At 36.0% G+C, this 16072-nt stretch overlaps 1 pseudogene; it reads left to right on the top strand.

Annotated features, from left to right (window-relative positions):
• Positions 1-2427: 2427 nt before the first annotated feature.
• Positions 2428-3557, top strand: LOC130868677 (actin, cytoplasmic 1-like; annotated as a pseudogene).
• The last annotated feature ends 12515 nt before the right edge of the window (positions 3558-16072 follow it).

Here is a 16072-nt window from a genome sequence, read left to right on the forward strand (position 1 = left end):
TCTTATAGCAGAGAAATCTAGCATAAAAAAACATAAAACAAGTACACAAACTTTGGATCACCAACAAAGACTTAAACTGATGTGTGCTCTTTATAGAATGCAATTAGAAAGTGTGCAACAATATCTGTAGTTTTTTATTACTTAACTTGAATCATAAAAGAACAATCTGACACACATGGTCTGATTACTTTAAAAATGTCATCTTGACAAAAGACAAAAGGCTAAGAAAGCTGTTTTTGATCAAATGAAACTAAAGTGATATAACCTTTAAACACAAGAAATGACTTGTCAGTGGATTCTAGACTAAAAAAGCAGATTAAGAAATTAAAATTATACCTCAGATATTTCTATAGTAATATTAAGAATCTCTGATAAAATACTGGCATTGTGCTTATTTAAGAAATGTCCTTTGTTCTCAGAATATAGATAATGTATATACAGAGGATGATATATGCTATCTGAAACTTTATGTAAGATGGGACATCAAAAAATAAATAAATAAACCAGACAATTACCATCTATGAGAAATGAGAGAGAATAGAATGAAAATTTCTCAAAGCTTTTTTGGGTAAATTTAAGCACAAATATGTTTCTTTAACTTTTCTGCAAGCATCGAATTAGTAGAACTGTAATTTAACTTATACAGACAAAAAAGTACTTGTACTAGCCTAGCCATTCCGTGGTAACTAACTATAAAGCTGACAAAATATATGGAGTAATTTTTTAAGGTAGTGCCCCCAAATTGCCCAGGATTCCAACTGCTGGTGGAAAAGAAAAACAGGAAGTGACTGTGATGGCTAGAATATTTAATTTTTTTGTTGTTGTTATTTTATGTGTGTGGGTGCTTTGCCTGCATGTATGCCTTGTGCCTGCAGAGGTCAGAAGAAGACAACAGATCCTTTGGAACTGGAGTTACAGATTATTGTGAGTGACTGGGAATCAAACTTGGTTCCTCTGAAAGAGCGGCCAGTGCTCTTAAACACTGAGCCGCCTCTCCAGTCCTACAATGAAAAGTCTTAATTGTCAGTTTGAAACAAACTACATTCACCTGGGAAAAGAATCTCGATGAAGGATTATCTAGATGAGCTTGTCTTGTGCTCATTCCTGTAGGGGACTGTCTTGATTGTCTTCCTGAAACTGCAAGGCACCATTCCCTGTTGTAGGGCCCTAGACTGTACACAAGCAGAGAAAGTGTGCTGATGACTAAGAATGCCTGCATTTCCCTATGCTCTTGACTGTGGATATGATGCCACTAGTTTCTTTATACTCTTGATGTTCTGACTTCTCTACAATGATGGACTATAACCTGGAATTGTGAGCCAAAATAAAAACTTTTTCTATTAAATTGCTTACATAAGTATTTTATCACAGCAACAGAAATATGACAGTGACCCAATTATTCACCTGGTCTTCCTGCAAGGTTCTTTTTTCAGATAGTGTCATGCAAAGGAAGAATGCAGATCTTGGTACTACCATGAAGCTATAGAATTGAAAGTTATATATTATGCAGCTAGTATGTATTTATAAAAGAAAAATAACAAATGAGAAATATGCAGAAAAACTAAAATTTAGGAGTATCCTTATGTCTTTAGTTGGTTAATAAATTAGATCTGTACAAGGGGAAAAACTATTGAGGGTCTATGAAAATTGTGGGGATACGGATACAAGTTTGAAAACACTAGTTATCATTCAACTTCTCACAAGTTAGACAAAAGAGAAAGCACTGAATAGCACTGATATTAAAATAGGACTTGAGAAAGGACACACCTAAGTTATATGACTGCTTCAACTCTAGAATAATCACTCATACCCACCCTAGTCTTAATGAAACATAAAAATCAGTCTCAAGTAAATCAACTGAATGTACAGTGAAACTGATTTAATAAACCTTAAAAATATAGCTTACTTCATAAATCTAAAAATATGCCATTTATAAAGGTAGGAGTTGATGAAATATATTAAAATTGAAAATGAAATAAGATTATTAATGGATGAGAGTATACCATTTCTGATGTGTAACATGTATTTTTAAAATATAAGGCAAGTGAAGAAACATGAAAATATGACCCCAAATTGAAGCACAATAAATTAACGCTCAGGGTCAGAAATTGGGGTTCAACCTGAAGATCTGAAAAGTAAAGCAGCCATGCACTGGTTCTTACCTCAGCCTCAATCTGAAATGGCAATCCTGCCTCCAGGAATCTCAGAAGGAGACTGCATCTGAGAGCTATATTGACCTGTCTTATATTCCTCTCTAGGGCTGGGATTAAAGGTCTGCACCACTGTGATTAAAGGAATGCACCACTCAATTTCTATGGCAACTAGGGTGGCTACTGGGATTAAATATGTGTGTCAGGTCCAGTCCGCGTCCACCCGTGAGCACAGGCCTTTCACAGCTCTTTCCTCCACACCTGCCACCAGTTCGCCATGGATAACAATATCACTGTACGCGTTATCGACAAGGGCTCCGGCATGTGCAAAGCCAGCTTCACGGGCACGATGCTCCCCGGGCCATCTTCCCCTCCATCGTGGGCTGCCCTAGGCACCAGGGCGTCATGGTGGGCATGGGCCAGAAGGACTCCTACGTGGGCAATAGGCCCAGAGCAAGAGAGACATTCTGACCCTGAAATACCCTATTGAACACGGCATTGTCACCAACTGGGACGACATGGAGAAGAACTGGCACCACACCTTCTACAACAAGCTGTGTGTGGCCCCCGAGGAGCACCCTGTTCTGCTCACCGAGGCCCCCCTGAACCCCAAGGCCATCCGTGAAAAGATGACCCAGATCATGTTTGACACTCAACACCCCAGACATGTACGTAGACATTCAGGCCGTGCTGTTCTTGTATGCCTCTGGCCATACCACTGGCACTGTGATGAACTCCGGAGACGGGGTCACCCACACTGTGCCCATCTATGAGGGCTATGCTCTCTCTCTCTCTCATGCCATCCTGTGTCTGGACCTGGCTAGCAGGGACCTGACAGACTACCTCATGAAGATCCTGACCGAGCATGGCTACAGCTTCACCACCACAGCCGAGAGGTAAATTGTGCATGACATCAAAGAGAAACTGTGCTATGTTGTCCTGGACTTCAAGCAAGAGATGGTCACTGATGCATCCTCTTTCTCCCTGGAGAAGAGCTACGAGCTGCCTGACGGCCAGGTCATCACTATTGGCAACGAGCAGTTCCGTGTCCCTGAGGCTCTCTTCCAGCTTTCCTTCCTGGGTATGGAATCTTCTGGCATCCATGAAACTACATCCAGTTCCATCATGAAGTGTGACGTCGACATCTGCAAAGACCTCTATGACAACACAGTGCTGTCTGGTGGCACCACCATGCACCCAGGCATTGCTGACCGGATGCAGAAGGAGATCACTGCTCTGGCTCCCAGCACCATGAAAATCAAGATCATTGTTCTTCCCAAGCACAAATACTCTGTGTGGATCGGTGGCTCCATCCTGGCCTCCCTGTCCATCTTCCAGCAGATGTGGATCAGCAAGCAGGAGTATGATGAGTCCAGCCCCTCCATTGTGCACCTCAAATGCTTCTAGGCAGATTGTGACTGAGCTGCGTTTTATACCTTTTCTTTGAAACAACCTAACTTGCTCAGAAAAAAAAAATGAGACATCATTGGCATGGCTTTATTTGTTTTTTGTTTTTTTTTTTGTTTTGTTTTGTTTTGTTTTTTTTTTTTTAAAGAGTTTGCTTTGCTTTGGCGCTTTTGACTCAGGATTTAAAAACTGGAACGGTGAAGGCGACAGCAGTCGGTTGGAGCAAGCATCCCCCAAAGTTCTACAGTGTGGCTGAGGACTTTGATTGTACATTTTTTTCTTTTCTTTACCTTTTTAAATAGTCATTCCAAGTATCCATGAGATATGGCTACAGGAAGTCCCTCACCCTCCCGAAAGCCACTCCCATTCTGTAGGGGAGGATGGCTGAGTCCATGCCCTGAGTTCACACCGGGAGGTGACAGCATTGCTTCTGTGTAAATTATGTATTGCAAATTTCTTTTTTTTAAATCTTCTGCCTTAATACCTTTCTGTTTTTTTTTTTTGTTTTGTTTTGTTTTTTTGTTTGTTTGTTGAATGGTCAACCATCGTGATCCTCCTCTTTTTTGTCCCCCCAACTTGATGTATGAAGGCTTTGGTCTCCCTGGGAGTGGGTTGAGGTGTTGAGGCAGACAGGGCTTGCCTGTACACTGACTTGAGACCAGTTTAATAAAAGTGCACACTTTACAAACAAAGATGTGTGTCATTGTGGCTACTGGAATTAAAGGTGTGTGTTACCATAATCTGGTCTGTAAGGCTAACCAGTAGGACTGTTTTACTCTCAGATCTATAAGCAGTCTTTAGTTAGTAAAATACATTTGAAATTCTACTACACCAAATCAATAGCAAAACCAAAAACTTAGTCAATAAAAGTGATCAAGAAATGGGTACATATTAGAACTAACAAAACATCCATTGAAAGAAATATAATAAATGACTTAAAGGATTTGAAAAAAATGTGGACATTGTGAGAAATCAGATAGGTAAATCTCAGCAGACAAAAGAAATGACGAAAATCTGACCAAATATTTAGAAATGAAATGCAGAAAACATAACCAGAATAAAAAAATCAATACATGTGCTTAATAGCACATTCAATAGTAACAAAATAAATTGTCAATAAACAGTAAATGAAACCTGTAAATTTAGGTGTGGAAAGGAGAAATACAGTAAAATATTGTCTCAGTAGCCTGAGTGAAAATGTAAAGTAGTAAAATATGTATAAAATGTTTTCTAGAATGAGAGGACAAAGAATAGGACAGAAATAACATTTTTGAAGAAACAGTGTTCCAAATTTTCCAAATATTATAAGCAGTATAAATTGATAGGTCCAAGAAACTCAATAAATATCAATCAGAATAAGTACAAAAAACCCACACTTAAGGACACCAAGAGAAAAAAATGCTTAAAATTATATCTACAGAAAAAATATATTACAAATCAAAGAAATACAAAAATATTGGTTTTCTTATCATAGCAAAATCCCACAAACTATAAAACAGCTAATATCTTTATACATAAAAACGTATTGGTTTAGAATTTGATATGCAAAAAAATTCCTCAAAAGGAAAGGCATGCTTTAAAATGGACGAAATGGACTTATAGAATCTGAAAGGTAAGAAATGAAAGAGATCAGCTGCAAAATTCAAGACTACAAAATGTAGTAACTAGATTCACAGTAGATATAGAACTATGAAACAGAAAGAAAAAGGTATACCATGCAAACTCAATCTCGGCAAAGTTGGAATGGAAATAAAGACATCAGAAAAAAATTACATTTCACAGAGCACTGATGTGGTGGTTTGAATGAGAAATACCTCCAGAGGTTCTAGTAATGGAACATGGATTTCAGTTGGTACCACTGTTTGAGGAGGAGATTGCAACCTTGCTTGCAGAAGTATGTCACTGAGGAGGGCTTTGAGAGTTCATATCCTTGCTTCACTCCCTGATTACTATTTCTACTTTGTTTACAGATCAAGTTGTGATCTCTGTTTGTTTCTCAGACTACCTGCTGCTGTATCTACCCCACCATTATAGACTCTCCCTCTAGATGTGCAAGCTAAAAATATTGTTTCTTTTATAAATTGCCTTGGTCATGGTATTTCAGTTTCTATAAATGCAGATGATTTTTTTTTGCTGTTTACAAGCCACCCAATTTATGACAATTTGTTACAGAAGTCCAGATAAATTAAGACATTAGCCAACAATACCCCATAAACATTCTTTCAATATGCATTTGACACATTTACTACCTTAGACCATATCCTGGTTTTCAAGAAATCGTTAATATAAAATGATTGAAATAATATAAAATATTTTCCTTATGGCTGAGAAAATGACAGTAAATTACTTGCTGTAAAAAATCATGAGGATCTGAGATCACCTCTTCAGCCCCCATGTAGAAAGCCAGATGCATTCTTGTAATCCCAGTTCTGGATAGGCAGTGGCAGCTAGATCACTAGGCTTTTCCTGCCAGCCAATCTAGCATTATTGGTGCACTCCAGGTTTAGTGAGAAATTCTGTTACAAAAAATAAGGGAGAGTAACTGAGGAAGACACCTGATGTCAACTTCTGGTCACAATATATACATGCATTTACATGGACACAAATATGTGAATACATACATGTGAACCTATACATATATAAATAGAATGCATTGTTTGACAATAGTAAAATTCACATTAAAAAGAAAATATGTGTCATTTAAACTTCAATTCTGTAACAAAATATTTCAAAGAAGATGAATTAATCTTACCTCATAGTTGAAAAGGTTACAATTAGTCCTTGGCCAGTTAGATTAACTGTTTCTGGGCTTACAGTGAGGCAGAGCATCACGAAAGAAGGGAGCTGTGTGTAATAACTGCTCATCTTACAGCAGCCAGCAAATCAGGGAAAATATATCTTATCCTAGTGCACTTCTTCATTCTTACTGTTTAATTCCATCTGAGTTCCCAGCCTATTGAATACTACCAACCATACTCAAGAGGATTCTTCTGCTCTTAAATATTTCTAGTAATGTTCTCATAGACACTGTTTTACTATTTTCTTGTTGGAGGAAGAGAGTTGCTTATTGGTTCCTGGTCGCCCAGCTAGCTTAGACCTGAAATAATCACACAGAACTTGCATCATTTAAATTACTACTTGACCATTTAGCTCTAGGTTCTTATTGGCTAACTCTTACATATTAAATTTAACCCATCTCCATTTAATCTGTATATTGGCACATGGCTGTGGCTTACCAGTAAAGTTTAAGCCTATCTCTGGCAGCAGCTCCATGACGTCTCCTTGACTCTGCCTTCTTCCTCCCAGCATTCCATTTAATTTTCCCCACCTAGCTTTGTTCCCCTATAGCTCTGCTATAGGCCCAAAGCAGTTCCTTTATTTAATAAACAATAAAAGCAACACATAGACAAAAGGACCTCCCAAACCATTTCCCCTTTTCTGTTTAAACAAAAAGGAAGGCTTTAATTTTAACATAGTAAAATTACATATAACAAAACAGTTATCAAGCAAGAATTACAGTTGCAATGTTTATATCTACTTTATCCTTTTTCATAATTAAGGAAAACTATAGCTATAAATTCTTCAAATTCATCAAAGACTCCAGAAGGATATGATATTACCTAAGTAAACAGAAAATGCATTTTAAGCAACTTCCAAAACTCTAGAATTGACAGAGACTTCTTGTTGCTTAGACAGTTACCCAAAATTCTTCTGTATTGCTGGGGCAACCATCTTCAGGCTACAGGCCCATACATAGTAACCAGCAGACTTTACCATGAAGCAGGAAATTTCAAAGACAGTTCTACCTATAGTGGGAGTTTCTCAGTCATTTTCTTCTGTGTCCTGCAGAATGTCTGGAAGATCCTTTCATAAATAAGGCACCCTGAAGGGTCATCTCACTTTTAGGCAAGTTCAGCAGTCCAGGCAGGAGCAGTTTCTTGCCCAAATGGTGAAGTGTTTTCTTTGTTGGGGTCTTCTCAGTTACCTTCCAGGGGGTCTTGTTCTATCAATCCATATTGGCTTTGAAGCAATCCACAGGTTCTCATCTTCTGTGAAAACATGAGAAGAAACTTTTTTCCAAAGGAACATATTCTTAGAACCATATTTTGAAATCAAGATATCTTTAAGCAAAAAAAAATAATACATATATGTGTGTGTGTGTTTACCTTAGCAGCCCATACAGTGAAATGTCTCTCTGTACTTAGCTCCTTCACAATCAAAAAATTAAAAAAAACCACAATAATTTACATAATCTTGACTCTGTGAATTTTTCATCTTTATATGACTTATTTTTTATTTACTCCTTTAACCTATAACTGTACCCTGACTCTTTAAAGACTTTGTTTTATTTTTAAAAATCATTTACATTTTTTATAACTGTCTATATACTTTTTCTTCTCTTTCCCAAGCCTACGTACATTTATCCAACACTGTGACCCATTTAGAGGTCTTTTATATCTGTATCTGTTTTTTGTGTATCTGTAATTCTTTACTGTCCAAGAGCAGTTCTTAAAATGCTAAGTGCTTCTTAAAAAACTAAATCTGTGGCATTAGTAAGGTATATATGGTATTTTCTGCTTGCTTCTGCACAGTCTAAAACTTAAGCTGCACCATTACTATGATATATATGATACTTCCTGTTTGCTTGAACAGTCCAGCAAGGCAAAGATATTTGCTGCCTCTGAGAGCCATGCCCTCAACCCCATTCTCAGGCACACAGTCAGTCCATGCCACCATTAAGCAAGCTGCAGCAGTTTTCTCACAAAACCCATCCAAATGCTCTGTCTCCTACAACCAGAAGTCACACTGGCAGAGTAGCCCAGAAAGCTGGCATTTCAAAATGGTGTGGCTTTTCTATTGCCCAGTCAGGAAAACCTCTCTTAAAGGAGCTGTGGCATGTCGTCAGAAAACAGCAAGAAGCTGTGTTAAGCTTCGTATTTTTGTGGCTAGAATTAATCTCTCTTGGATTTTTAAGTGAATTTTAGTTGGCCACATAAGCACCAATTTGTTGGAGGGAGAGAGCCACTTGTTAGTTCCCAGCCTCCTGGCTAGCTTAGACCCTAAATAATCACACAGAAACTGTATTATTTAAATCACTGCTTGGCTCATTAGCTCTAGCTTCTCATTGGTTAACTCTTACATATTAATTTAACCCATCTCTATTAATCTGTGTATCATTACGTGGCTGTGGCTTACCAGCAAAGTTTTAGCATTTATATCTCTTGCAGTGGCTCCATGGTGTCTCTCTGACACTGCCTTCTTCCTTCCAGCATTCCGTTTAGTTTTCCCAATTATCTCTGTTCCCCTATAGCTCTGCTATAGGCCCAAAGCAGTTCATTTATTTTATTTATTTATTTTTTGGTTGATAACCAATAAAAGCAACACATAGATAGAAGGACCTTCCATACCAATTTTCTACATACTTCCCAATCCAACATATTGGCAATTAAGATTAATCACCTCAACCTATTCAAAGATGTCTGAAAAACACCCCTATGTGTTTATATATAAAATTTTAAAAAATAATTAATGAAAAGATTGGATTATATTTCAACACGCATAATAATGAAAATTCAAAATATCAAAGCTTTCCATGTGCTTTTAGCCAAGTCAAGAAAAAAGATAATCCCCTTAAACACTAATTTTAGAAAATAATTTTAAAATCATTTATCTAGCCAAACTACTAAATAAGCTATAAGAGAACAAATTAAAGCTTCCTAAAATAGAAAAATCAATCATGATAAATTTGAAATGAATAAAACAGGAAAGTGACAAACAGTAGATTAAAACAAAGAACAAAGATTTTTTTTTTTTACAAAAACTCAATAAAATCAATAGACTCTAGGTAGATTAAGGGAGGATGCATTCATAAATTATCAAGAACAATTATAAAAGAGGAATGTTTTATAATATCCTCAGATGATAATAAAGATACAAGGGCTGATTTTGTACAACTCCATGACAATAAAATTGATGATTGATATAATAGGAAAATTAGTTGAGTGATACAAATTATCAAAATTGGTCTAATAATTTTTAAAATTGTACCATCTCTATACCTATTACATAAGCTGAATTTATAACTTAATATATTTAAGGCAGTTTTTACTGGTAAAATCTTCAAGACACATAAGTAAGAAATACAGTATACAAATTCTGTCAGAAAATTGAGACCATTTCTCATTTTATATTACAAAGCCAACATGATTCTGCTGCCAGTTAGACAATGACAGAAGAAGGAAATCAAAACTGAGTTTTATTTACAAACTATCATCATGAAATACCTGCAAACTGAATGTAGCAAGAAATAAAAAGAATAAAACATTTGATCAAGTGGTGCTGCCACGGTAATTCAAAGTTGAGCAAACAGGAAGAAAAATCAATTGATGGTACTCCACACACAACACGTCAATACATTAAAAGCAAAAAGCCCAAGTTTCTTTTGATAGATAAAGAAGAAGCATAAAGAGCAAAAAGGACAAAGAAAGACCTCAAGACCTCAAGATGTAATCACAGGAAAAACTCTTAGGCAACCTGGAAGAGACAACATAAAACACATAGCTAATATCTAACTTAATGTCAAATATTGACAGTTTTTTTATAACTGGAAACAAGGCCCAGAAACCTGCCTGCATATATTGCCCATCCATATTTCACTGGTGCTCTAAGACAGAAAAGTCAGCCACTGAACACATAAAGCCAAAACTAACAAAGAAGAAAGAGCTGAACTGCCTTGACTTGCAGTTATACAATTTTGCTCATAGAATATTCCATAAAAGTCTTCTAACACTAATAGATTGATTAATTTAGCAAGTTCACATGAGACTAATATGAGACCATATATGGAAAGCAATTATATTCAAATGCTAGAAAAAATTGTTTAAATTTAATTAAAAATTAATAATATTTACAGTTGGATCTAAGAAAGATAAAATACTTAGAAATGAGCTTATTTAAATATGTCTGGGACCTCTACATTAAAAGTTACAAAACATTGCTGAGAGGCACTAGAGGAGATCTAAATTACTAGAAGATGCATGATGTTTCTAGACCAAAATATCCAAGAGCATTTAGATTTTCTCCAATAACTGATCTGTATTTTCAATGTAATTTCAATTAACATCTCATCTAAAACAGTCATAGAAATCTTGCCAAATGGTAAGAAAGATTTATACTGTCTGAAGCCAGGCTTACAATAAATCTATAGCTATCAAGATAGTGTGGTAGTAGGTTAAACACAGACAAACAGATCAATGCAAAAGAGAAGAAGCCAGATTAGATCCATACTTGTACAGTATATTGATACTTTACAAAGGTATGAAAGAAATTCTGGGGATAAAGAAAACTTTTTTCAATAATTAGTATTCAAATAACTAGATATACTTACGAAAGCCATCACTAATTCACACTACCCACAAAAACAAATTCTAGTTAAATTAGCAATCATCTGTGTATAAACATATGAGAATCTCCTAGCAATGGTGTGGCACATAAAGATTTGACATTAAATCATCCAGAAAATCTTTAACAACAAAAGGATATATTGGGATTTAACAAAATCAGTCTTAACTGGCACAGTAGCACATTCATGTAGCTCCAGTACTTAGGGAGACTGAGGCAGGAGTTTAGGTTCTGTTTAACGTAAGCCTTGGCTACATAGTAAGTTCCAAGCCAGTCTGGGATAGAGAGTGAGAACTTTTCTCTCTCTCTCTCTCTCTCTCTCTCTCTCTCTCTCTATATATATATATATATATATATATATATATATATATAAAGAAAGTTAGTCTCTTATGCAAAGATGGCAATAAGGAGATGAATGCTCAAAACAGCCTCAAAAACCACAAAGATAATGGATCCCTAATAAAGGATCATATCCACTCCTTCAACTTTTTTTTCAGATAATTATCTCAATGTACCAAGTGATCAAAATTAGTAGAAACTTTACAGAGAATGGTAGCCAAATAACCAACAAGTACACGTTAAAGTGTTCAGCATCATTAGTAATCAATCAATACAAATTAAGATGGTAAGATCATTATATAGTAGCCCAAATGGCTAGTGTTTGAAATACAGTCAATAAATATCAAATGTATTTCACTCTATGAAAATTGGAGATCAATAGAAACAGGATCTGGGAAGTCAAACAAGGAAACCTCTCGGTGGCAGATCTTTCTATATACTATTAGAAAAGTATTTCTTAGCAATGGCATTGAAGTCAATTAATCACTTCAAACTGTATTTTGTACTAAAATTTCATTTCAAATAATTCATCTGAAGAAACAGCATTTGCCCGTAAGTGAAATACAGAAGAAATGCGAAATATTCAATAGTTGCTCAGTTTGGTGGCTGGGGAGATGTTTCAGTGAATAAAGTGCTTACCTGGAAGTTATAAACCCTGGAGCCTGGATCCCCAGAACCTATTTAAAATTTGAAATGGTCATGGCAACCCTCCTGTAACTTCAGCACTCAGAAAGCAGAGAAAAGGAGTGTCTGGGCAAGGTTGACTGGTTAGATTTCTATATCAATAAGCTCTGGCTTCACCTGAGAGACTCTGTCTTAATGAATTAGGTTAAGAGAATGATGGAGGGTTGTCTAATGGTGTCTTCTGGATATGACACAGCTGTTGTACCTATGAACTCACACAAGTCAATGGCTACCTGTCCAAAACCTGGACAGGACTGGGCCTGTCAGTATTCAACCATGGATGAAGGAGGAGCTCAAAGACCCTCCCTCTCCAGGGAAGCTGTAGGTAGTTAAAGGTTGTAGGAGGAGGTAAAATTATATTCCTTCATTACCCTAGGTCAAGTAAATTGCCCCCACCCTTACTCATTCAGGCAACCCTAATTCAATAGAAAAAGGTATGCACACAAGCACAGTAAAAACAAGACTTATGAAAAAGTATGGATTTGATGGGTGGGTGAAAGGAAGAAAAAAAAATAATGTGAAGACTTCAATAAAAATATTATATTATAAGCCAGGCAGTGGTGGCGTACGACTTTAGTCCCAGCACTCGGGAGGCAGAGGCAGGTGGATCTTTGTGAGTTTGAGGCCGGCCTGGCCTACAAGAGCTAGTTCCAAGACAGGCTCCAAAAGGTACAGAGAAACCCTGTCTCAAAAAGGCAAAAAAATTATATTATATTATATTATATTATATTATATTATATGAAATTGTTAAAGAACAAGTAAATTTGTAAGCATATCATAGAATTTGACCCATGATAATATTCTAACTAACTATATCAGAGTCTCTGTGTCAAGTGTTTCTAAAACAAATTACTCCTAATCTTTACAGAATGGGCTAAACCATTCCTCTCACTAGCATGCATAGTATATGTCTATGTTGAACACAATGTCTTCAAACAAAAAATTATATAATAGGGACTATTGAAAACAATCATTGTTTCCTATTTTTTTGTATTTTGTATGATATGACCCAGCTGTCAATTACCACTATCAACAAATATCATGGGTTATTTGTTATGGTCTCTTAAAACCATGGAGTTTTCATCGAACACTCGAGGGAGAAAAATCAAGTGTCTTCATGCAACTCTTTTTATAGAACCTGCTTTAAAATTTTGAAGGAGAGAAGAGTGACCCTAAAGTGGTAAAAGCTGTACTTTCTTCACAACCAGGGCCCACCTAATTTGTCATTTCCTTGTTTTCTTCAAGAGTTTACTTGAATTCCATTGTTTTGACTTTTCATTTTCAATTAGCATCCTCTACAAAGTGTGAACTCACAAAGCTGACTTAGGCAGTTTCAGACATTACAAGGAAGTTTCAGCATGTCTCTTTTGAAATAATTGAAATGAAAGTACTATATGTATCAGTGTAAATCTCAAGGAAATGAACACTAAACCATCCTTAAGTTTAGGGCTAGTGGAATAGCCTTAATTTAACTGGGTGAGAGAATCTACCACTCTTTTGGTTATTTATGTGCATGCTTTTGTGTTTTTATTCTAGGGTGTATTGAATGCCATGTTTTAAAGTAAACAGCCATGCTTTAACTAAAATACCACCAGGAAAATAATTCTAGATGTGAATTCATGGACTTCTTTCAATTTGGTATTTCTTCTTAGTTTACTTTACACTTTATACATGAACACAATAAAACATCATATTTTTTTGTTTTGATTCTTAAGACTATGTCTCACTGTATAGTCAGACTGGCCTGGAACTCACTATACACATTAGGCAGGTGTCCAACTCACAAAGATCTGCTTGTGTCTTCCTCTGAAGACACTATGTTTCTGCAAACAAAATATTACAAGTAAAGATGAGCTTTCCTTTCATCTGGAAAATGTTAGAAAGAGACCATTTCACTACATATTTGTAGTTTATAAATGAGAAAATACATTTGGCAAAGTTATTTGCAAGTTAGTGAAATCACAAAACCCTTTGAAGGCCAGTGCGTTTTTTTTTTTTTTTTAAATAAATGGCTAGACTTTGTCAATTACATCTATCTGGATTAAGTGAGAATTATCAGATGGTTTTCAATGCTAATATGGAATTCATTTTAATTATAGCATAAAAATCCACGTTCACAGTAGTGTGCAGTTTGATATAAACCTGGTGGTTAAGTGTACCAGTATTGCTGAAGTCGAGCTGAAAGAGAAGATTCTATTGTTGCGCATATGATAGGCAAAGATCACATTAAACCAAGTCATACTTCATATGACTGATATCAGAACAGCAGAAATGAAGAGTAAACCAGTATTCTCCATTTAAACTCTTTTCCACATGAGATTTCCAATTTTTTATTCCAATATTTAAAAAGCTGCAAGGTTGCTTTTAGTTTCCTTAAAATCTTTCCACTTATGCAATTTCAGAATCCAGACAATTCCTACTTATATTGTGACCCCATTTAAGAAAGTATGATTTTCCCTGGAGCTGTATAAGGATATACTGGTATTTTCAGAATCCAAAAACTAAGGTAAAATTCTAAAGAAATGTCAGCAAAGTTGGAAGCAATCATAGTGTATGACTTACTTTCTCCTCTGTGATAAATACATTGAATACTAGTACCTTCTATGATAGAAAGACTTCAAAGCTATGGGACTAAGATAAAAAGAATATAACCCATTTATAGGTAAAAAATATAATTAGTAGATGCCAGTTTACAAACTGAAAAAATAACACATACACCAATTTCTTTACATCCTGCAAGTTTACAATCTTATACTCAGCACTTCTCAAAACCCCAGGGATAGTTCTCAACATTGTACTATCAAGATTCAAGAATAAAAATAATGTTTTGGCTCAAAGACAAAATACATTAAGAATTCCCTCAGAATAAGAAACCAAGGGAGTGATTTCATCAGTTTTATCAGTGATTGTGATTCACATAACTTCCTACTTCTTTTTAATCACATCTAAAGAAAAAATATTCAAACACTTAAAAAAATAAGACAAAGGTTTCAACAGAGAAGAATTGCATTTAAGTCACAGCAGTCTGCAATAACTGCATCTAAAATCATGGAAAACTAAAGAAGAATTAAGGAATGGCTAATAGTAGGCCTGGAAGAATGAAAATTATGAGGTATGTCAAGACAATGATACATGTGGCATCACACAAAGAGGAAAGATATGGCAAAAAAATCATCCTAATCTTACAAACTTCACCCCTGTATGACCAAAGTTTCTTTGGAAATAGCAAGAAGAGATTGTGCAATATGAATTCCTGTCAGAGAGCTATGGCAATAACATTCTAGGTCAAGCCAGCACACTCAATATGCCTCTTATCAAAATGGCACAGTCACTATATGGCACCCAATAAAACTGAAAAGACAGTGTTGTGGGTCTGCAAGCACCACAGATTAACAATCCCTCTTATTCTTCGTATTTTCCACATAAAAGTGGGGTAGGTCTCAGAGAGATGAACAAGGGCCCACACTCACAAACATGTATAGAAAAAAAATAAAGGAGAGAGACAGAATCAAAAACTGATCCAGAGAGATTTTACCAGAATTCTGTGTGACGATAAGCAGAAAACTATGGTATGCTTCTAGTCTTGTCATCAGCAACAACAGTAATCCCCACAGTTCCCCAAGTTTGTGTTAAAACTCCAAAGCAGAATACTAAATCCTTCCGCAGGTTTTCTTAAACCTCTGTCAGTGACAACAAAGCAGAAAGAATTTCACACAGTTTGAGCAAGGAAGTTTAGCAATCCTCGATTTATTAAGAACTTTGAAAGAATCCAAGGACTGATAGGTGTATCTGTGGCTTTGAAAAGTACATTCAGTGGCTACAAATACTCAAAAGGAGACTGTTGGGTGGAGATCGCTCTTCATCTTGCTAAATTGGTGACGAATGAGAATGCATGAAATAGCTCTGCCCCCCCCAACACACACACACACACACACACACACACATGCAAATGACCAAATACTAGGATATTATGAATATCATCTTTTTCACAGACTCTGTTATGATAAATGGTGCTCCTAATCCTTCTACGCATCAGGAGCAAAGCCATGTCAGGCTCAGAGAAAGACACTCACTTGATTTCTAATCTGAGA

The sequence above is a fragment of the Chionomys nivalis genome, chromosome X, assembly GCF_950005125.1.
Source record: "Chionomys nivalis chromosome X, mChiNiv1.1, whole genome shotgun sequence".
NCBI lineage: Eukaryota > Metazoa > Chordata > Mammalia > Rodentia > Cricetidae > Chionomys > Chionomys nivalis.